The sequence below is a fragment of the Lates calcarifer genome, linkage group LG2 (genome assembly GCF_001640805.2).
Source record: "Lates calcarifer isolate ASB-BC8 linkage group LG2, TLL_Latcal_v3, whole genome shotgun sequence".
Lineage (NCBI taxonomy): Eukaryota > Metazoa > Chordata > Actinopteri > Centropomidae > Lates > Lates calcarifer.
The window spans coordinates 2,450,322-2,473,630 of NC_066834.1; the positions used below are offsets into that span (position 1 = coordinate 2,450,322).

The following is a 23,309-nucleotide window of genomic DNA, read 5'->3' on the forward strand; positions in this document are numbered from 1 at the left end:
CCTGATCCACACTGGTTTGAAAATCTAAAATTTGTCCTGAGATCTGCTGTAGTCCAGACACACACACACTTAAAACACACATGTATGCAATTTGTCTGGGCACAAAATTAAATTCAAATTCCACATTTCTGTAACAACACATCGGGTAAAATATAAGGTTAAACCATGCAACTAAACCCTCCCACGTAGAAACTTCTCATGTATCCTTATATTACACATCAAACACACTGAACGGCTGCTGGATTTGCCATTTGAGCTAAAGCCTCTTGTAGAGTACGTGAAGGAAAGCAGTTTTACTACCGCTGCACACAAAGATTCACTTTCAGATCAACTGAACCTTCAAATTCTAGACATGTGTTCATGTACGGTGTGGGCTATGCTTGATTTAATTTTCCCTGGCCATAACAGAGAGTTGTGTCTTTCAACCATCATGTGACAGTGGCTCAGTATCAATAGACAACATCACCACAACTGTATACAGCACAGAGGAGACTGACCACAACATAGCTGTCCTGACCCAATTCAGGTTTTAGGTTTCATGTACTTCAGTTAACTCTATATTGCATTACTACTACTGCATGTGGGGCATGTTTAAATTGCATGTACAGTATGTCTGTATGTTTATGTGTCTGCACATATGCGTCTGTACATTTCACCTTGTCATAGCTGTTTGTGGATATGCATGAGGCAAGCCAAAACTTGTGCTTCAACTTCTGTTTGGAATTCATCCAGATCTGCAACATGTTAAAAAAAAAATCCTCCCAATCCTCCGTTCCAAATCCTCACTCCCTCCTGCGTCCAAACAAGCTAAAGTAGGAATTCTGCCGAGTTAGTTATTTTGACAATAGAGGTAATCTATGCCATCAGCAGACTGCTCCCTACCTGGATGCTGTGTGGTTATCTCTGCAGAAGCAGCAGCCACACAGTCAGTCAGGCCCAGGGACTGCATGGGCGAGTTTGGGATGCAATGAGGTGGAGCTATAACACTGGTCCCGGGGGAAATAGGGAAATGGGAGGAAGAGGAAGGTGGAGGTGGGGGTGGAGGGCTGCAGTGTGGAGGGCAAAGGGTTGAAGCGTGGAACATTCTGGCACAGAAATGTCTGATGTAGTAATTGAACACATGTGATTGTCTGTTAAATATCCAGTTCCACAAAGTCAATCCTCTCTGCAGTAGCATCAGCTGTGAAATATGAATCGACAGCCTCCGTGCTGTGAGTAATCACCATAGCCGGGAATGAAGGGACATTGCTGGCCAGGGAAGCAGCTAGAGTTCAGGTAAACTGTGGCCACTCTGGCACAGATCATTTTATGGAGGTAGTATTCATGGAGTCATTGTCATCTCATAAATTTATTCACTTCCTATTGGTGTGATAAACTTTGGACAGCTATGGACAAAAAAATAAAAAAGTCCGAGCTGTATTTCTTCTAGAGATCCACCATATCATTGAGTTATTTGGTGCTGGAAACAGGTCAATCACGTGCAAACAGCTGTTTCATGCTCCAGCACACCGTTAACTGTCACAGCCAGACAAATCTCTCTTTTCTTCCCTTTTTATCTTTACCCTCTGTCTCTCTTAAGCTGCCTTTTTCTCCGTCTCTGGCCCATCCTGTCCTGTCACTGAGCTACAGCAGACTGGACATTCACAACATTGTCTCGCACCAACATGTCAGGAATGACTACCACAGTGTCACTCCAGTTAAAATATCTTTGTTGAGGGTAAAACAGTGGCGAGTATTTTTTTTGGCAGAGATGTGTAAGATAGTGTCAGATATTGTTTATTCGTTACAAGCAATAGCCTGATACCGATATAGTGCTGGGGCTGAACCAGACTTTCATGTGCTCCTCGGCAAATACATTATCTGTCATTTCCTCTGCGTCAAATAACAAGAATAAAAGTCTATTTACTGAGCAACTGGGTTGAGGCAGGGTGAAGAGAGAGAAACGACCAGCAAATAGAATGTTTTCCTCCACGGTGGACGGCATTCAGTCCCCAGTGCTCCTAACAGGCGGGCGTGCAACCTATCAATTCTCTTTGATTCCCTCTCATATATTCTTCACTTCAAAGACTGTAAAGACAGAGAACACAGAATAGGCTTGTCTCTTTGCACACTGATGAGACCTCTTTTCTTAACTTCCAAGATATGCACACATATTTTCTTCTTTATTTTCTTTCTTTCTCTCGTTCGTTCTTTCTTTCTTATTCAGTGTGGGGTTTGTGTTTTTGTGTGTGTTGGAGGGGTCTCTCCCTCTCTCCCAGGTAATGTGTTTATTTTCCTGGACCCATCTTCTAGTTTACTGGGCGATGGCGTTTCTCCCCTCTTATCGCCTGGCCCTCGCGGGGCACTTTAGCCCCTCAAATCCTGTTCACCATATACTCGTTTTAGAATCTGTGAAATGAGTGCTAGAGAAGCGTGGCCACAATGTCTGCCTGTGTTGCTACTGGACTCAAATGGGTTTGGTGCTTTTTTGTCCAGGGAGATGCATAAATGGAAGTTTTTAACACCTCAAAGGAGGCAGGGCCTTTGTGGAGCCACACTAGAGAAGCCTGCCAGTCTCCCGAGGAGGCAGACACACTGAGTGCAGCAGGACAAAGAGCTTAGAGGAGGAGAATCAGCAGGGGCATCACTCTGCTTTGGGCACCAGGCAGACACACACACATTTACACCCACATATATAGCTGCACTTACATACAGTACAGAGTGCACTTACAAACACATGCACACACACACATTACAAAGACTGAAATGGCATGTTTCTACAATCGCAAATACCTGTAAACACAATATGATCAAAACAAGCAGGTGTGTGTGTGTGTGTGTGTGTGTGTAGCACATTATGTTTCAAGTCTGATCAACAAAATACCTGTAGTACAACCCAGTTACAGGTAGAAAATCAAACAGCTCATAGAAGTAAGCAAAGAATAGGAGGACATAAATATAAATGCTACAATGCTAACAGTAAATAGATTCATGTGTGATTGTACAAACACGCTCAATAAAAATGACAAGTACAACCGGCACAACAAACTCCGCTATTTCCTACTTATTGATTTCAGCTCCACTGTTTGAAAATAATTTCCTCATTTCCATCCCAATTTTCCTTATTGAAATTCTTTTTTTTTTATTCCCGACTACAGCCCAACAGCTGGCATTTACAATCAGTCTTTATGCTGTTTAGATGTCTACAATAAGCATTTAGATGCAAATATCTCTGCCTTGTACAAAGGACTTGCAACTTCTGTCAGAAGCAACATAATCAACCTGCAATTGTCTCCTGGCTCCAAGTGGTTTCCAGTGACAAGGCCTAAGCTGTAAGCATCTGTATTCAAATGATTCCCTATTTCAGGCACGGTTTAGTGTGGATATTTTCCAACAGTACGGCACTGAAAATCAATCACATGGTGAATTAAACCAGAAAGGAAACAACTGATCCATAAATGATCAGGTTACAACAAGGCACTGCTGTCCACAAATTATTCAGTGTTTTTCTTGTTCGAGGAAGAAGCAGGGATGCACTATTTGATAGCGGCCTTTTCCACCAATGACTTGTATTACTGTCGCACATATTTCAATTGCAAAGGCAGGCTTAAGTCGACAAATAATTATTTTAGTGGCGAGCTCAGCACAATGCAGGCGGACAACTTTAACTGAGGATGTGGGAAACCTTTGTTGCATGCAACAGAGTACAGGAAGTCTTAAATGGGCTGCAGAGCTCTCAGAAAAAAAGACAAACATTCGTATTCCATGTTGGAAAATCACTCTTCACATAAGCCAACACTGTACTCAGTACACTCTACAGTATGACAGCATTTCACTGCATGTCTCTCCGCATCCTGCCAAAAACTGATATCTAAAAAATAAGTGAATATTTGGTTTTTCTTCTCTGTTTGCAACTAAACTAAATGAATAACTGACAAAAAGAGAGAAGACACACAGGACAACTCCATTTACCTGAAAAAAAAACTTGATCCTGATTAAGATTTAAGGGTTATAGAAATTTAAAAAATAAAAAATCTAAGCCAGCACTGTAGCATTTATGGTATTTATGGTATAAATCTGATAGTGATGGGGGCACATGCTTTGCTTTGGCTCCACTGGCCCCTGTACAGCCATTTTAACATTTTAACAATTAACATTATAACCTCTGTTTTTTCTTTTTATTTACAGTTGCAGAGGTCATTTGTCTTTTTTTTTTGAAACCCACAATTAATAGCAGCCTTTGCAAATGCAAATGAGTCCATTTAGGGGGAGGGAAAATGATCAGTTTGAGAATATTTCTGCCTTCTTAATCTTCTAAAGAGGGAAATGATTTAAAAGGAGGACACAAATCTCCAGTGACATGGCAGGAACTGTAGGGCACTTTCCTCTCTCCCTCTTTCTCTCTTTCTCTCCATTCTTCCTTTCTCATCTCACTCATGTCTCCCTCCCACCCACCCCAACCCCCATTCTCTCTTCTCCTAATTTACCTCTCCCCTGGTTGTAGCCCTGTAGGGGTGGAAGGGCCAGGAGTAAGGCACAGGGAGCTGAGAGCAGGGCTCTAGTTGGCTTGTCCCCTCAGAGGAAACAAATGTAGTGTTTGAGCCACTGATCACTGGTATAATTGAGTTTAACACTCCTTTTCTGGATTAAAAAAGAGCCTTTGAAATGAAAGGTCAAATTACCTCTACAGTCAGGCAATAAATAAGTCAAACAAGGTAAGAGGTTCCTGCCAGCATATGTTAGTGGCAAATTTAATTAGCGGAAAAACAGGGGGCTCTTTATCGGACACTCTTCCATTCCATACTGTATTGAACAAAAGTAGTGTTGGAGTCAGAGTCGCACAGCAAAGGAATAAAAATATATCTATCATCACATAATTAATCTCATCATTTAAAGTCACGTTTCACCAAGCATGCATCCAGCTGGTTCAGTGCAGATGTATAAACCCCATAATTTAAGAAATCCATCCTTAATATTATAATATCACTAAGATAGCCACAGCAATTTTGCACATAATCAAATTGCATGGGGGGAAAAAAAAACTCCAAGTCCGGATAACATTCTTGGCTGTTGCTCTGCACACTTTTTAATACATGATTTTTTCCCATCATGCAATGCATCCTATAGGCCCATTGTTCATTGATTGCAGCACAAGGAAAGGAAATAGGCATAAAGTAAGACTGCAGTCTGGAATGGAAGCACAGAAGGTGGCCGAGCAATGCACAGAACAAGGGAAAGAGAGAGAGAGAGAGAGAGACAACACTGCTCTACACCCAACCAGCTACAATGTGGCCTTTGTGACATAATGCACTCTGCACAGCAGATTGTGGAAAATAATCCAAAATTTACTGGTTCACATATCCAGCAATAACAACTGACATCACAACCTGTGCCATATATGCCATGTTTCTGGGCACATTTTACATTGAGTGGAGAATGAGGGGGGTAAGAAAAACATCGTCAAGCAGTTATTATATTCCCATCATGTCCTGGGAGCCCATTACAGCATGGCACAAGCAACGGTAAAACTGAGAAACTCAGCAGGCTGAGACTACAGGCAGAGGGCTGGGGAGCACTTTAGACTCACAGAGCAAACCTACTGCACACTGTTAACTACTGGAGAAAGATATAGCTCAAACAAACACTTTGCACCTACAGATTATGTGTATTTAAATTCTGGTAGTCATTAAGGTTTTGTTTTTCTGCTCAAGTGTTTAGTTTGCTTCTGTGTGGCCGAGCACCTTCAGGAGTCTTTGCAGAGCTCCTAAAAAAAGAATAATTAAGAAGAGAGTGCAGCAGAAGAGCAGGAGGAGGAGGCTCTATTAAGTGGCTGTGCAGACAATAGTAACATGAGGTTGGTGTTAACTGCGTCTAAAGCACAACAGGTGGGTCACATGAAAGATCACTATGTTTTTTTTTTTTTTCACTTGCCCAGCACATGCTTCTCATTATTCGACAAGAAAAACTGTCATTGCTCCAAGCAAAAGAGAGAAGGCCCGCCATGGCCACTACCACTCACCGCAAACTAGTTTTCAAGTATATCTTACATTACATATGAGTATACATTGTGAAGCTGAGTGCGCTTTGAACATTCCATTGGGACAAAATGAAAACATAAATAGATTAAATTGCGTGTCCAAACATGCAATAAGTGCTGCAAGGTAAGTATGATCGATGTAATAAAAGAAAAACACTTTGGAGGGTTCCTTTTCTCTGGATATATAACAAGACATAGATTTCACATGAGCGAGCCAATGAGACTTTTAAATAAGACTAGCTGACTGGTTCCCACAACCTTTAGAAATGTGAGTTAAAATGTATACTGAATAAAACATATAAATAAATGTGCTGAAATATGTGACTTCCATCCAGCTAAGAAAAAAAAATCCACAGCTGTACCATTTCAATTTTTAAGTGGCAAAAATAATATTTTAAAGAACAGCCATGGACAAAGTGTGTGTGTGTGTGTGTAGTGTGTGTGTGTGTATGGAGTGCATGTATGTGTCTGTATATCGGGTAAGCGTGTGCATGCCTGCTCTCCACAACAGCCCCCTAAGCGTGGTTTTGGGCAGAGTGTGGCCTGACAGTAAAATGTTGAAATTGGAAAAAATATTACCCTTCTTTCTCTTGAATAGCCGAGAGATAAGCACCCTTTAGCAATGAAGCCAGTGGAGTTTAAGCTTATTATGAATACCTCTCAGAGCGCAGAAGCATGTACTGTAGAAATCAAAGGGAGTAATAGGCAGGTAAGCCAGTGTCATTTTAAGGAGGAAGTCAGTTGTGAAATTGTAAAATCGCAAAGGCCCTGCTGACAATCTCCTGCTCTCAGAACACTCCCATAAATGATTTCTAATGGCAGTGGCTATCACATATCTGAAAAAGTTAGAAGTTTGTGAGGCGAAAAGAAAGAAAATCCAATGCTAATCTCTCCATTGATGGAGACAAATAATAATAAGACCATTTGTCGCTTTGATTAAACAGCACATACTCTGAAGTTCACAAGAATGTGTGATTCTTTGCGAGTGCCCTAAGCTTCCCAAAGCAGACCTGGCTTTGCAGAACATTCCTCATGGTTTCATGTTCAATTGGCTGTGAAAGTCCACAGCGTTACTCTTACATGCTGAACTGAAACCATAAAAAACAAGCAACGAACTGAGGTCATCCTCATTTTTTAAAACAATGTTTAGGGTACAAGAGTTGCTCGTCAAATTTCTGAATTCCTGCATGAAGCAAATGCACATATATTCACAGCAGACATCAGCTGTAGGGTTACATGAACATATTCCTTCATGTATTTTGTGCCTAATAGCTCAAGTTGTAAAGCTCCTCTGCTGAGATCTGCAGTAAAGATGATATTATAACACGACTGCTCCGAGGCAGCCTGGACTTTGTAGCGCTTGCATATTCTACTACAGCACACACACACACACACACACAAAACACACACAGGCTAATACATACTGTGCTTTTCTCCACTGAATATTCATCCATGTTTCCACATCATCTGCAGGTCTCCTAATCACAGTCACTTCCCCTTTAATCACAGGGCTCTAATTAGGTCCTAATAAACCATTTTGCCATCCTCTTGGAGCGCTTCTGTGTCACTCACACATCAAACCATGAAATACTATATTAAGGGGCTGTCAACCTCAAAGGAACGCTCCTCCAGCAGCAGTGATACAGATACTGCAGGCACACCCTCTTACACTAATTGAAATTATCGAAAGCTCCGCTTACATGTGACACTTGGCCATGTCTGAAACCATGGACTGAAGTACAGCAGGCAAAAGCACGACAGTTGTGCCAGCACTGAGGCTCTACTGGTTTCTCTGATGTCGGGTAATTGTTTAAACCTGAGTGGATATGGCACAGGGCCTCATGCTGTCTGTTCTGCCAAGAGAGGGGAAAAAAAAAAAAACGTTCTCGCTAGCACTTTTCTCCTCTGTTTCTTCTGTTCTAATTCAGTCCAGCATGGGCTTCAAGGAAAGCCTCAATGATTCCATGTTCATCTTGGAGAACCAGTGTTGGGGATGATGATCACCGACCGCAAGTTGATAATGATGACTGTTTAATTAGAAGCCTTTCTTTGGCCTGGCCACAACCCAAACTCCTCCACCCTGCAGATGGTAACCAATAAATTTAGCTTTGCTGAGGATGAGGAGGAACATTGTACCTCCCCAGTTTACCCTCAACCCCACCCCTAACCAAGGACATAAAGCCTTTCTCCTTTCTGACACACACACACACACACACAAAACAACCATGGCCCTGCTGCATGCGCCTATGTATGAGCAGACATCTGATTGTGATGGTTAAGTCCAATAGTGTCTTTTTTTTATAATGTATCTTTTTATTCATTGTTCTTTTTTTCATCCTTTTCAGGAGATTTTTCTTGAGAAACCTTTTCATTGAACTTTGCTGCAAAGAGTTTACCGTCAATGCTTTTTAATTTGTTTTCACTACAGAATACACTCCTTGCAGCTAAAGCATAATTAAATTTTTTCATGGTTGTGTTTAGGCAACTCAAAGCGCTTGGTTAGAGTTAGGGAAACACTGCGGTCACGCTAAGTACATTATGGTTTAGGTTGGGAAACTAAAACACTTCGTTAAGGTTAGGAGAAACATCGTGAGCATGGCAAATATTAAAAAAAGTCAACTTTGATGGGATGCATACCCCGGTCTCCAGCGTGAAAGTCATGTGCCTGGCCATCCACCCTGACCTCCACCCTTTGACTGTACACTGCGGTATAAAAATGTTACTCTGCGAACAAGCTTTTGACAGCGAACGTAAATCGCTTTTGCAAATTAGTTGCATATGAACAAGATGCGTAGGAGGGAGAGTTTTGAAGTCATTTGTGTATATTTGTGTGCAGTCTGCAAGGTCATTAATTGTGGTCACATAATATTTCAGCTAAAGTAAAAGATCCATCTTTTTTCTTTTTCAAAATCTGAACATTTTTACTCTTTAATACTTGTTCCACAATGTCATTCCACTCTCCTCAGCAAAGTTTTGGTAGATTTTACAGACTGTTCTGTCAAGTGGAAAAAAGAACGAGTGGTACTGTTTCTCAAACAGGACAGCCCCTCCCGTCCTCCTCAGTGTAGTCCTCTCCCTCCTCTTGTCAATCACCCTCCTTCAGACCAGCCTTCTCCCAGAGGTTTCTACACCCGTACTGCCTGGCAGAAACAGCGACTCTGTGTTTGTGTGTGTGTGTGTCTTTGTGTGTGTATTGTATGTGGGCGGGTGGCGTGTGCCAGAGTGGCTATCCCCTTAGATTGTCAAAGAGGCTCATGGGAAATTTACTGCATGGGCCAAACCACAGGCTTTCTCTATCATTTCAGCAGATTTCTCTTTTTTAGTCCCATTCAAGAAAGTGATTATCACAGTCGGTTCTTTCTTTGGCTTTATTCTCTGAGCTGTGAGTCCAGCTTTCTGGGTTTTCCTCACTGTAGCTGCACTTTGCTTATAAATGTGCAGCCGAGCCAATCAGAGCTTTCTTAGGTGCAATTACAGCCTGGGCGAGATGTCTCCACCGCATTCGGCAGTTGTTTCTAAAGTATGTATATTAATTCATCGACCTTCAAAGAAGGAGCAGATGACTTAACTGAAATTTGATTTTTCTTTTTCTTGATGGGTTAAGCTAAAAGTAGATTTTTTTTTCCAGTATTAGTATCTCTACTATGGTTATGGTTATATCTTGGTACAAGTAGATGGATAGTCGAACGCCAGTGATGGTAGGAAACTGTGCTACTTCCACACTACCGACCGATAACTACAAAAACTTTTCTTGACCACCTCGAAAATAGTGCATTTTTTCCACGTGAAAAATTCACCATGCGTTTGGTCAGGAGAAAAATCAATTTCTTAAGACTAAAAGAGAAGTTTGATCTACTTGCACACCATCAGACAGGTCTGATGCAACATGAACACTAACATCATTATTTGTGCAGAGTCTTTAGTCTTAGAAAGTCACAGAAAATCTGCTCTTAGCCCATCTTTTCAGCAACAGGGCCTAAACACCCCCTCCCTTTTCTCAGAGAGAGAGAGAGAGAGGATAACAAAGACAGACAGAGAGCGAAAGAAAGACAGAGACCAAGAGAAAGCTTGTGGTCGAGTCTGCTGAAGCCATTTTCTCATAATGCACATTAAGGGCAAAGCCTTGTAACACATCCAAGTCAGTGTAAAAAGGAATTACTCAGAGAGGAAACAAAAGACCTGGGCAAGAAGAGATGCTATGGTTAACTTCATCAGAACTTTAGCCACAAGACCCTTTCCATCTATTCCCCCACCCTCCCTCTTTGTCACTTTGATTTATTTTTGGCATCGCACAGAAGCATTTTCCACAGGAAAAACTGTTGAGAATCTGATTTCTGGCCCAATATGTCCTTTCTTTTCCATAACTTCCTCGCCTGTTTTAGATGTCACAGTAGCTGCTCCATGATGCAAGTGGTTGATCAGTATTTGTTTCCACCCGGGAGCGCTGACACACTCTATCTGGAGAGCTTGAAATTCGGTGGCAGCAAAGACCAAGTATGTTTTTGTTGTGAGGCTTGTGTTCAAAAATGTAATGAAATGAACAAGTTAGAGCTGAACTGAGCTTTTAATCCACATTTTAAATGACTGCAAATATGCAAGATATAGTGTCTCAGGTCATTTTTGCATTTGTGTAATTACATGGTGGAGGTTTTCTTGATGAAGTCATGTCTTTGGTATTGTATTTATACTTGACTCACACTTGTTAACCAAACTGAAGAAGCCAAATATCTGGATCAACCCTCTGCATCAAGGATGGAAGGGCCACATTATGGTTAGATTGCTCATCATGGCCATGTCACTTCAGCACATGCTAAAGTAGACAACATATGGTTTCATGTGTTCACATCAAAAATCGCTCGAGCGTTAGCCTGCACACACTACGCACGAGCACATGCACTAATATGCCCTCAGAAACTGAGTTGCCAGTCTGATCTGAAAACAGTTGTGTGCCAACAAAACGGCTCCCAGCATCCTAAAGGCTGGACTGCAGAGCAGAGAAGCCAGATTGGCTGGATTAGTCATAACTATGGAGCATATTTTACATCTCATGTCAGATCAAGCTGGCAGATACCAAGCTGGCTGTCAACCTCCACCTACTGGATAATGTCTAATCGTTCAGCTTTTACAGGCAGTGGAGACTTGTGTTACTTGGATTCAAAAATAACTACTGCTCTCTAACACTATGGAGTACATAAAGTTTGAAAAAATTGGATTTTTAAATCACAAAGGGATTGACTGATTACATCCTTATGGCTCAAACCCAAATGTTGAAATAATTGATGAGGGATTCTTTCTGCAATAGAGTTATTCATAAGAAATAAGACATTTAAATTAGGTGCCATAATTTAGTGCCTTTTCCCTCATTAGAAAGTGAGGTTTAAGGTCGTCTTCACATTATATTTACATGAAGGCTTTGAGTCGTCACAGCTGCCCATGCTGGATCAAGTGATATTTTCATGGAGTCCTTTAACACTTCCTCCAAGGCAGTGACTTGCCCAAGGGATGGTCTGATCCAAACACAATGTTGGGGATCACAAGGAAAAGGCTTGTTGTGACGCTTTTGTGTGAGAGCGGCGCAAAATCCCACATTACACTAATCTCTTTTCCCTTGTTCACTCACAAGACACAATCTTGGGTCTTCAGAGCTTCTCCGATTCTAGTAGAGCAGAAATCACTCGGGGCAAAAGATCATAGCTTCTTTTTCTCTCTCTCTTTCTTTTTTTAAGAATCTCAGCATTCTGCAGCAAGGTCACACACACACATACTATATATAGACTGTATATGTACATATGTTCATAAGAAGTCAATAGATAGTATAATTTCTATGTGACTAAAACGAGAGGTTAGTGCGGCTGCAGTAAGTGAAAGCTGCTACTGAGTCAAAGTGAAAAAAATAATAATTAATGTACGACTCCGTCAAACTGTAGCTAACAAAATGGTTGCCATGAAAAAAGAAAGGGAAAGAAAACTAACTTGTGTTTTTTTAACGGGCTTTGGATTCTGTACCCAAATGTCTGCAAAAGGAACATGAAGCGACATGAGTGTTTGTTTAAAATTCAGTTTCAACCACCTGCACTCTTTTCACACAACCTGACAGTTCTCAGCCTTGGTCCATATGCTCCGTGTGTGTGTGTGTGTGTGTGTGTGTGTGTGTGTATGTGAGAGAGAGAGAGAGAGAGAGAGAGAGAGAGAGAGAGAGAGAGAGGGTGGTGTGTGTGTGTGCATGTGTCCCTATGCCTGTGTGTGTGTACATGCACAGGGACTCCAAAATCCACCACATTTTAATTACTGCCCGGCTGCACTGTGTGCCTCTTTGATATGGAAATAAAGGCAACCATCTTCACACAGCCACTGTACAAATCTTCATCTGATTCATAAAAAACAATGAGCCCGACTAATTCCTCCACCTGATTACAGTCCCAGACCTGTGTCAGAAACACACGGCCACCAAGGCCCCTCCAATTAATTCTACATATTAATGTGTGATTTAAAAAAAATAAAAATCAACACAGGCTACTTACCATAGCCCAGACTGTTGCATTTTGAAGTCAAAGTTAATTATGCATAACTATGCTATGGAGCAATTATTTTGAGAAAAACATATTCGGTGGGAGAGTGAATGATACAGATCAAAATGGGCCACTTAGGTTACTTGTGCAATTATACAGTTCCTGTGAAGATACACATATTTAGATTTTTTTTTCATCTGTAATCCTTTAATGTTAGCAATACTGTTCACTTACAGCAGCCACAGGGACACAGAGCTCTAATGGAGCAGAAAAAAACTGCCCCTGCCCTTGTTGATGTTCAGTAAGTGTTAGCACACATATGTTCTAGTTGTTTCAGAATAAAAAAAGAAATTACATGTACTCAAGTTTAATCTTTGACATTAGACGAACCAGTGTTCAAGGAAACACTCTCTCCTAAAACACTCTGTCAGATTGTGGTAAATTAACAGTCAGAGCTGGATGAAATTCAAAAAGAAAAAGCTCGAGATGCTTTTTGTTTTTTGGGTTTTTTTTTCAAACAGCTGCTATATTACATAGGTGTTTTACACCATCTCCTATTAATGTGTCTGGCTCCGATTTCTCGCAGCTTTTCATTTAAGATGGTGACTTGGTGGAGGTGATGCCCCACTGTCTGCTCTTGATGACTCAGTTGACCACTGGTTTCATCAGTATTTCTCCTCTACAAGAAGTAACAATGGTGCAGACAGAGAAAAGCTGCAATTTCCTCCTGTACAAGCACAAATCCATTTCATCTGAATACAAGACCAATGCACTGTGTTTGCTTCCTTTAAGCCACGGAGAACGCTGTCGTCAAAACCCCAATCTACCCCGCCAAATGCTACTTTGGTGCACAGAGGAGGGCGAGTTCTCTGTCACTGCATGCACGCATTCATTATACATAACACTGTGCTATGCCAAACCACAGTGTCCCGTGAAATAAAATTAAGCATCACGACAGAAATGACATGTCACTAACTTGTCACAAACTTCTTGTTGAAGGGAACACATTTCAAAATAGAAAAAAAAAAAAAAAAACACTGCTGTGGCATATTCCCATCAGTTTTGATCATTGTTGAAATATTCTACAGCAAATTAGATAACACTTAGAAAGACAGATGTCACAACATGTGCTGCCACATTTATTATCTCCTGCCGTCCTCCACCCTTCTGTTGCCCCCCTCCTCTACCTTTACCAGGCCTGCTGTTGTTTACCTCCTCTCATCTTGTTTATCATCAGGTCTCAGCCACTACCTCCACCACCTCTACCACTCAGAGAGGGAGACTAGTACCTGTGCACTGCACATCCAACCCCCAACCCCCCTCCCCACCTACCCCACTCCTCCCTTCTTTAGCTTCACTCCCCCTGCCCACACCCCGGCAGCGTCCTGTCACTCGGCACAAAATAGCTCTTTCTGTAAAACACGGTGTGTATGGAAAGATAATGCTACGTGTAAGGTCGCAGTTATGCCGTCTAAATGACATCTGGTGGGGAGAGACAGAGTGGCTTTTTGGATTTTGATGTTTCAAATCAAAATCAACTGTGGTGTTTATCCATGTCAGGAGTGATGGCACTCTCATAAAATATCTGGGAGAGCAAATGTATCATTCATGCATGCATGCATACTAGGATGTACAGTGGTTCACTCACTCACACACACACTACAACAATAAAAGAGTAACGCTTTTCCATCTAAGAATTTCATAAAAATATCAAGGCTGACCCTTGATACAGAGACTGGTGCAGCCTCTTCACTGCTCTGACCTTGTATGAAATAATCTACATACAGTATTACACATATTATTAGTAACTGTCTGTAACAGTGCTCAGTCTGCAAATAACAGCACTTCACCATTATTTATATCTCGGTTGCAAAATTTTGTCAGTGTAAGAATGTTTTTTCCCAACTGTGAAATCAGCTTATCATGAGCTGGAATTGGTTGTAATATCATTAAAGAATCCTGTAATTCCCTGCAGGGGAATACACTCCGGGTTCAACTGTTAGCAGAAGAGCAAGGCCGTAAAACGAAACCTACACAAACCAGCACTTTTATTTGCATCAGTGTGTGGCTTAACGATAAATAACCCCTGATTTTTCTTTTTTAAGCCGTGAAATAAAATAACATTTTACAGTGACTAATACAGAGATCACCACTGATGCAGGTACTTTGGTATTTTTCCTTCTGAGTTGAGTCAAACTTAAAATAAAATCCCCAGTAAACAACACTTGCTGTCAACTGAAAATGACCAGGTTCACCTTGGGAGTTAAAAGCATCAACCAGAAGCATAATCAATGATCAACGTGCACATATGAGAAGATATAGAAAAATATTCAAACAACATCACGTAAAGCACATATCTGTCTGCAACCCTTCCCCTTTCACTCTCTCCCTCCCTCCTTCTCTCTTTTCCTCCCTCCTTCTCTGTCCCTTTCTTCTTCTGCTCTTCCTTTGATCCCACTAATTGCTGGCACAAGAGCTTAGTATAAACAAATCCTACCTGTAGATGATGAGGACAGTTAAAAGTAGAGCTACGAGGAAAATTCAGCTCGTGGCACTTACTCTAAACTAATTCTATGAGTGGCTCATTCACAACATTTCTCCTCTGCTCAGTAAAACAAACTAAAAATTGCTCTTACTGCAATGTGTAATAATGAAGAGAGAAAAAAAAGATTCTCAGCAGCAAAGTTGCTTTTGCAACACAGGGAGACATTGGACTTGGACAGAGTGCAGGATATGTTTAGACAAGTGAGCCGGGTGGCTTCTCTCCTCCATGCCAAAAAAATGAGAAGTCCCTAAAAAAATCTTTTTGAACTTACTGGCACATCAGCGTCAGCGAGACTAAAAATCTTTACGCTGAGTCCAGGTGGGAAATGCTCCTTTTTTCTCAAAAAAAAAAAAAAAAAAAGTCACCCCGAGATCCACCCGCAGATTAGTCCTTGAAAATACAGAGAATGTGCGAGATGCCAGTCAGTGTGAAACATGATAAATATGAATTACTGCCTACAGTTCGGTTGAGTGTCACGCACCAACAAATTGCCAGACTTTAGTTTTTTTTATTAATGTTTAAATCGACTGTAATTAAAGTGAAAGGCAAAGCACATCTGCCCCGGCCATAAAACAGCAGATATTATTTGAAGGGATCACACTGACTAATTATTTTAACACATAAGGTTATTTCACCTATTAACAAGCACATTCAAGTTGCATGTAACAATTGCAAAGAGGTGCACAGGGGAGAAAGGTGATTAATTAAGATGCCGGTAGTTCCCTTGTGCAAAGAAAAATAAGTGAGAGATGTTAAACAGGAGCCAAGTGCGGTTCCTTGGCATCAAAGGGCTGTGAAGCCGCTTTTCACTCTTTTCCTCTCTCGCTCTTTTTGGTGAGCGACACGCTGAGCTGCACCAGCCGTCACAGACAAACTCTGACGGAGAGACAGAGCCCGAGTGTCCCTGTATAGCAATCAGGACAATGTGCTGAATGGCCAGTCTAATTATAAATGTGCCAGTTAGGCTCGCGTTTGGTCCGCCAGAACCGCCTTACCTTATGAGGCAACCTGCGTCTCCGCAGCTACATGTGAGAGCAACTGTTCAAAACTGAAATACCACGAGGATCAAACTTTTTTACTCCGACACCGCGAGGAACAGATGTTTTTATATTTATCTTGCTTTTCTTCACTGGAGAGATTTAGCCGAGGATGTAGTTTTTGCTTGAGGAGCTTTAAGGAAAGAAGAGGCGGGAGATAATTGTGATTTCATTAATTGGCCACAGGTGTGTTTTTTGTGAGGTCATAAAAACGCAGGTAGTCAGCGTTTAATAAATACAACAAAGACACAGCAGTATAAATGGAGTTGAAAGCGTTGACAGTGTTGTCACGGCTGATTCTCCTCTAATTAAAATATTATCATGCGTCCTCAGGAGGCTGCTTTCTGCGTCTAATTTTGGAAATCATCTTTAAATGAGGGGACGTTTCCGGCGCTGCTCATCATTTCTTTTTCAGTGATATTTTACTTTTCTTCCATTTGTGATAAACCTGGAAAATAAATGATGAAGTCTGTGCAGCATAAATATTTCCCTAAAAATAATCAGAAAAATGTTAAGTGGTTTCCCAAATACTCTAAAAATGAGCAAAGTTTATGTTATTCTCTAAAAAATATCACAACAATAATTATTCTATTTTGAGGCCTGGTTAATTTTTGGAATAAATAAAAGGCATTGACCGGATAAAATGCAAGAAAACAATCCTTATTCAGCACATTTGCACTTTTCATAAGAAGAGAACTTGAGTGTGTTCAGTCCGGGAGCGCCGAGCTTCTCTGAGAGCTCTTCGGCTTAAATGGAAAAAGTGTCTGTTCAAGTACATCTCCTCTAAATGGACAAGCCTTGCGATTGTTGAATTTAATTTATGGCTTATGCATTCTTTAGAGGTCAATTCCCCTGACCTCTCGAGAAAGTTAAGGAAGAGCAAAATTCCCCAGCCTAACACGGGGGCCAGAAACTCTTGAGCCTCTGACATAAAAAAAATCAGAGAGAAAAAAAATAATCTACAGACAGCAGAAGCAGTTTTCAGGGTAAAGAGTCCTGGAATGTAGAAAAGGTATAATGAGACATGAGCGAAAAGCTTCACATAAAACTTCACCTCACATGCAGAGACAGGAAACCTACCAGGACGCACGTCGTTGTCAATGAATGGTACCGCTTTGTGGACAGAAGTGAAACTGCCACCAGCACAAGAAAGTTACGGGACATGTAAACAGAGACACTAACGCAGCGCCAGCCTTTAAACATGTCACAGTTGAGCAGGAATCACCAGGTTTTTAACAGTTTGGTGAAAATGTTGTCGGTGACGGACAGACCGTGTTGGTCTTATTAACGCTGCAGTTCGCGCTGAGCAGCCTGTGTCCGCTCGCTCGGCTTCACGCTGCTGAAATAAACAAAGAAAAAAGGGTGATTTCAAACCTTCAAACGACGGGTCAGGGTCGCTGCAGAGTTCGGTTCTGGTAAAGTTCGATGCTGAGTAAAGGCGCTGGGGGTTTTACTGATTCTGAGATGATTCCGAGTCCGCACGTAAAACGCGCCGTGCACTCTCCCGTCTCCGCTGCACTTCGCTTGTTTTGGCGAAAGCGCGACGCATCAAATAAATCGCGATAATTAAAGTTTGACAGTCGCTCTCCGTGTTACGAAAACTCACCAACCCGCGCGCGCTTAACACATACGCCACTTTCTGAAATTGTTTTACGGTAGAAAAAGACGCGCAACGCGCCGGAACGTTTCACTGACAGCGCGGTCGACTTTTAGGGAATCAGCGATAAAACACAAGGTGAAAATGTCAGGGACACAACACAGAGCAGCGTTAGGGGGAGAGAAAAAGAAAAAGTAAACGTGTTGTTTACCTTGATGATCCGAGCCGTGGAGAAGATACTCGTGCGTCCTTTCCCGTGCGTGAAGACAACTAGACTCGGCTGTACTTTGTAGAAAATGATCTCTCAGCTATCTGTTGAGTGAAAACTTAACACGCGGCTACTACGCGAGGAGGGGGGATCCCGTGTTACTCTGTGAAGTTCAGCTGTCCAAAACTACAAGTGCCTTTTGTTTGTTCGCCTACCTGTTCTTTATCTCTCTCTCTCTCTCTCTCTCTCTCTCTCTCTCTCTCTCTCTCTCTCTCTCTTTCTCGCTCTCTCCCTCACTCAGACAAGAGAAGACGATGGGTAGAGCTGCTGTCAATCTTGGCAATCAATGCGCGCAGCCATGTCGCAAGTATTCAAAGCATTTCCCGTCGTGCAACATCAGAAAGTGAGTGGCCAGGGCATTGATCTGAGGAAGGCAAAGAGGCAGGACTCCCCCCTCCTCCCTCCCTCCCAGACAAGAGATGCGAGAGAGAGAGAGAGAGAGAGAGAGAGAGAGAGAGAGAGAGAGAGAGAGAGAGAGAGAGAGATTTGTGGTGAAATAAAAGTGGAGTGAGGGAGGATGGTAGTTACTGCCCGCAGTTTAGTCAGTTTAATAAGCTTACTTAAATGAACATCACTTACAGGCTACACAGCGACTGACTGCAAAGTTTCCCTTCAAGAGATGCTCCACTTTTCCTTTAGCGCCACTTTTTTCTTATTTATTTAAGACAAATAACGCGCTGACCTTTTCCAACTTCAACGAAAGTGTTTCAAAATCACCGTTTTTGAGGGGGAAACACACCGCAGCTGATGTGAGATAATGAGAGCAGGTGAGAGAAACACTGTAAGAGGCTAAAGAGCTCGGGGACTAGTTTAGACGTGTGTGATACAACAGCATTTATTTGCATAAATTCAATCAGCACCTAAAATACACTAACACCAGGCTCCTGTTCTTTCTTATGACTTTTTAGCTTCTCGTTGAAGAAACAGGGAGAATTTGTGATTTACACACCATCCAGAGATCTGCAGCTTCTCCTCAGATATCTGCACATTTCATCAAGTCGAAGTCACATCATTCACCTTATTTTCAAATAATTAATTTGATAGATTATCCTATAAAACCTACCTTCAACATATCCACTCGTTTCGTCATGCAAAGCGTTATTTTATTATCTTCTTGTTTTCACACTGCCTTACCAGCCTGTTAGATAAAGGAATTATTAGGCTGCATTTAAAGAACATGGCACACAATAAAAGAAAGGCAAAATAAAAGACTTATCTTGGCGACATGATCAGTTTTGAAAGTCATACAATTTAAATTAACAGCGATTTTAGAGATATGATTTTTCAGTGCGTAATTATTTAAAAATATGTAATGAGAGAAAATGTTATTTTCCAGCATTAAACTCGAACTTTCAGAGACTGATACATTTAATTGTTTTAGTTTTTGTATTAAAAAAAAATCTTATGAGGCTATAAGCTATAACTACAATCATCAATATTAGGCATCGGTGCTGATAATGCTCACTCAGTGAATATTATGTCAGACCAATGACACTGACTTCAATAAATCCTGTGATATGATTTAAAACAGATCCCAGAAAAGCCCTTTGGCATCTGAAATGAAATCAGCTCAGCCCACAGGTTGCGATCACTCGCCAAGACAGAAGCTTTTACAATGAGACACTTAAATGTATTACACCAGCATATGTTTTAAATGATCAGCTGAGTTTGAAGGAGGCCCGCAGATGTCAAACACACACAAAAGAAATTTCAGTAGAACCGCGCGTGGATCAGGAAAACAACCCGAAAGAGGAGCGAAACAGATGAGAGGGAAAAGTTGTTATCTATAAATCAACAGCAGCATTTAGTGGGAAAAAAAGGCAAAAAAAGACATAAAGACCCAATATACATCACAGCACTCATCCCACTCTCTGTCCGTTATACAACATGTCATAAGTGTGAGAACAGCAGAACATCATGAGTCACACAATAAGAAATAAGAAGAGGAAAGTTACTTACAAAGAGATTAGACAGCAGGAGGAAATTCTGATTGTTAACTGCAGAGTCACATAGAGCTAAAGAGGGAGGAGAGGCATAGAAAGAGAAACAGAGAGAGGAGAGAGAGAGAGAGAGAGAGAGAGAGAGAGAAGTCATCCACAGCATCGCACCGGCCCCAGTCTCTTGTGCGCCACACTTTCTTTTTGTCCAAGGTGAAGTAAAAAAACGCTTCACATCTCCTTCATACGAAGAGCATCGCGATGTTCAGCAGCAGCAGCGCCCGCTTTTAGTTCGCATCTATTCATTTCCTTTCTGCTCCAAGTTTTTAAGTCTCCTCTTATTCTACTTCTTGTTCACAGGGCCGCACATTCTGCACTGTGTTCATTTTCCTGCTGAAATTTTCTTGAAGGAAAAATGGGACAAGAAAGAAAGAAAGAAAGAAAGAAAGAAAGAAGAAAGAAAGAAAGAAAGAGCTTACCTTTAGGAAAGCAACTTTTTCTGTACTTCACTTTGAACTTGAGCGCCTCCTGAGATTCAATAATGTAAAACTCTGAATCTAAAACCTGTCGCCAACTTTATCTACAGAAACAATGAAACACCTCCGTGTGGTGAAATTATAAATAACCCTGTAACAACCTGACACTGTGTTTTTCAGATCCATGCATGATGATTCTCACACAGTGATAAGTGATGTGAGTGTAGCGGACTTTTCTCTCACCACCCGGACTGAAATGTGTGTTTGACGTGTCTCATGCGCCACCTTTTGGCCACTGAGGGAAACACTCCAAAGTGATCCTCCATCCCGCAGAAATCAGACTGAACCAGAGATCAAATCTGAGGCTCTGAGCCACAACCCTCTGCTTCTTTTAAGGTGAACTTCATGTTGCTGTAATTATTCTTAAATGTGTCCAGCTCTGATTCAGGCTCAGTGTAAAATCATTTCAATCATTTCCTTCCAACACGTGACCTTGCTCCTTTTGGATAACATTGTTGCAGCGTTCAAAATAATCTGATCTGCATCAGAAGAAAAAAAGAAGTGATGCAGAAAAGACACAACTCACTGTATCTGCTTAGTGTGGTGTTTATTACCAGGCTTTAACCTGTGAGAGATGCTTACTTACTGTATGGGTGCAGTGGAGCAGGTGCCAGGCGCTGCCGGATAGTTCTCAAAACACAAATATAGGCTACTATTTTTACAGAGGTGACTGTAATGGGTTCCTCTTTATAGCTCAGATGTTAGTGCGTGAAGCCTGCATGAAGAGTAAAAGACAGTCCAACTTGTTGGGGGGTAAGGCAGACACATTTGCATACCCTGTGAGTCTTTGATGCATCTTGAAATTCAAGTCTAGCCCATAAATATTTGAAAAGGAGAGTGCATGAAAATCAACATTTTTGTTACATTAAATTAACATGTGTTCTTCTCCTGTTCTGCATGGTTAATTAGAGAACACCATTCAGTCACTGAGTGAGGATGAAGGGTGGGGTGGGGGGGTGCTTTGATTACAGTGCAGACAGAGCAGGTTTCAAAGGTGTGCAGCTGATTCATGCTTAGGGCCACAGTGATTAGTGTTCTCAATGAGGAGTCATAATTATTATCAGCATTATAAAAGATCAAGGTTTAAAAGTTCTTCTTTAAACCTTTGAGTGTGACATTAAACCACTTAAGACAAACACGTGTCAGGACACGGGGTCGTCCCTGTAACACTTTATTTTAACCCCTCTGTTTAGCATTTATAGGCAGCATATAAACAATTATTAAATATTTATAATACTGTGATGCCGTTGTAAACAGATATGAGGGCATTTTAAGTGTTTATCGACATCTTTGTTAACAACTGCTGTGTAAACAGATGGTATATATTTGAGGAAGAATAAAACAGTTGTAGTCATACATATATATCTATATATAAATCCTAACCTATAGAGGACTGGAACATGTGCATAAACACATAGTAAATATTTGTTATTAAAACTGAAGAACATAGCTGTAATTCATACATTTATAATCAAGAATGTACATCTGTCCATCCTGACTTCAGAGGGGATGTGCAGCTTGGCAGACACATTTTTGTTTTTCACTTTTGTACAATTATGAAGATGTTCACAAGCTTTTCTGTGTGGACAAGGAATAGAATTAGCTGTATTTTAAATGTGTGAGACAGACACAATAAGTGACTTGAAAATGTGTTGCTTCTGAATAGAAATACAGGCCATGTTGCTTTGTAAACAGTAACCCGGCTCACACAGAAGCACCATCCTGAATTTCTGTCGTGTGAAATGACGTAACCCTAAACTTCACCCTGGACGCTGTGACGTGCTGTCAGTGAGATGGTTCTGCCAGCGGTCTGATCCGCTGACATGGTCCAGCTGTAAAGGACCAACTTCCACAAAAAAAGAAAGAAAAAAAAACACAACTTAGTCTTTACTGAATGCCAAGTTATGCAATTAACTCAACACCATTTGCATACATGCAAATCATCAGTCTCCCAATTGGACTTGCAAAGTGGGACACTCTGTTCTCATTAGTTGACCCAAATCTCCTACTTGTAACTCCGGATTTCATCAAAGTTTAGTCAGGATCTAATATTTCCTTTCAAGTTAACAGAGAACCACTGATTAATCATGTTAAAATAAGGAGTGCAACATGTCAGTTCTAATTATATAGTTATCAGGAACACCATCACACAGCCTGTGCCAACAATACTACACATATCACAAATACACTTTGACCTATAATATATGCTACAATATATGGCCTCCTGTATGTGTATCATATTTTAAAATACTAAACCTGCACTTCATTATTTGAGGCCCAATCAGGAATCTGAATGTGAAGAGACACAAGTAAATAATCCACAAGTATAAATTATCCTTCTGCAGCGACACATCTTTACAGGTTAAGACCTAATCTGACAAACACTGTAATTTTCCTCCAGAAGAATGTCCTTATATTTATTAATATATGTGTTCACATTTTGCTGGCGCATTTAAAAAAAGATGAATGTATCACCATGATATGGTACTGTAGACCTGAAGATCCATTCGTAGCCTTTTCATTGGCATCACTGCATGTAGTAAATTTCACTTAGCTCAGTGTGTATGTGTGCATGGAGCTGCTAGATTAAAGAGGAGGCCCAGGGGCATTTGGTTCATTTACAAAGCAACTGCTTTTATGTACAAAAAGCCCAATTCACTGTAGGTATTGTAAAAGCCTTCCGTTTAAGGAACATGGGATTAATTCATTGTTTAATGTAACACAGCACCTTAACACACTTAATCATTTATGTTGAAGGAATTGTGTTCTTTTATTGTTTAATATATTAAGCCAGTAAACGTATTATTCAGTAATTTGTGTTATCTCCCAAATGATGCCACAGTTTAAACACAATATCTTTGAAT

The 23,309-nt window shown here is 41.0% G+C and overlaps 1 protein-coding gene across 1 annotated transcript in view; it reads right to left on the reverse strand.

Annotated features, from left to right (window-relative positions):
• The window catches only part of sox6 (SRY-box transcription factor 6), a 133,827-nt gene extending 115,465 nt beyond the window's left edge, over positions 1 to 18,362 (reverse strand). The window contains 1 exon segment of the mRNA XM_018684989.2: positions 17,916 to 18,362. The gene's annotated coding sequence lies outside the window, so the exon portion shown is untranslated.
• Positions 18,363 to 23,309: the final 4,947 nt, after the last annotated feature.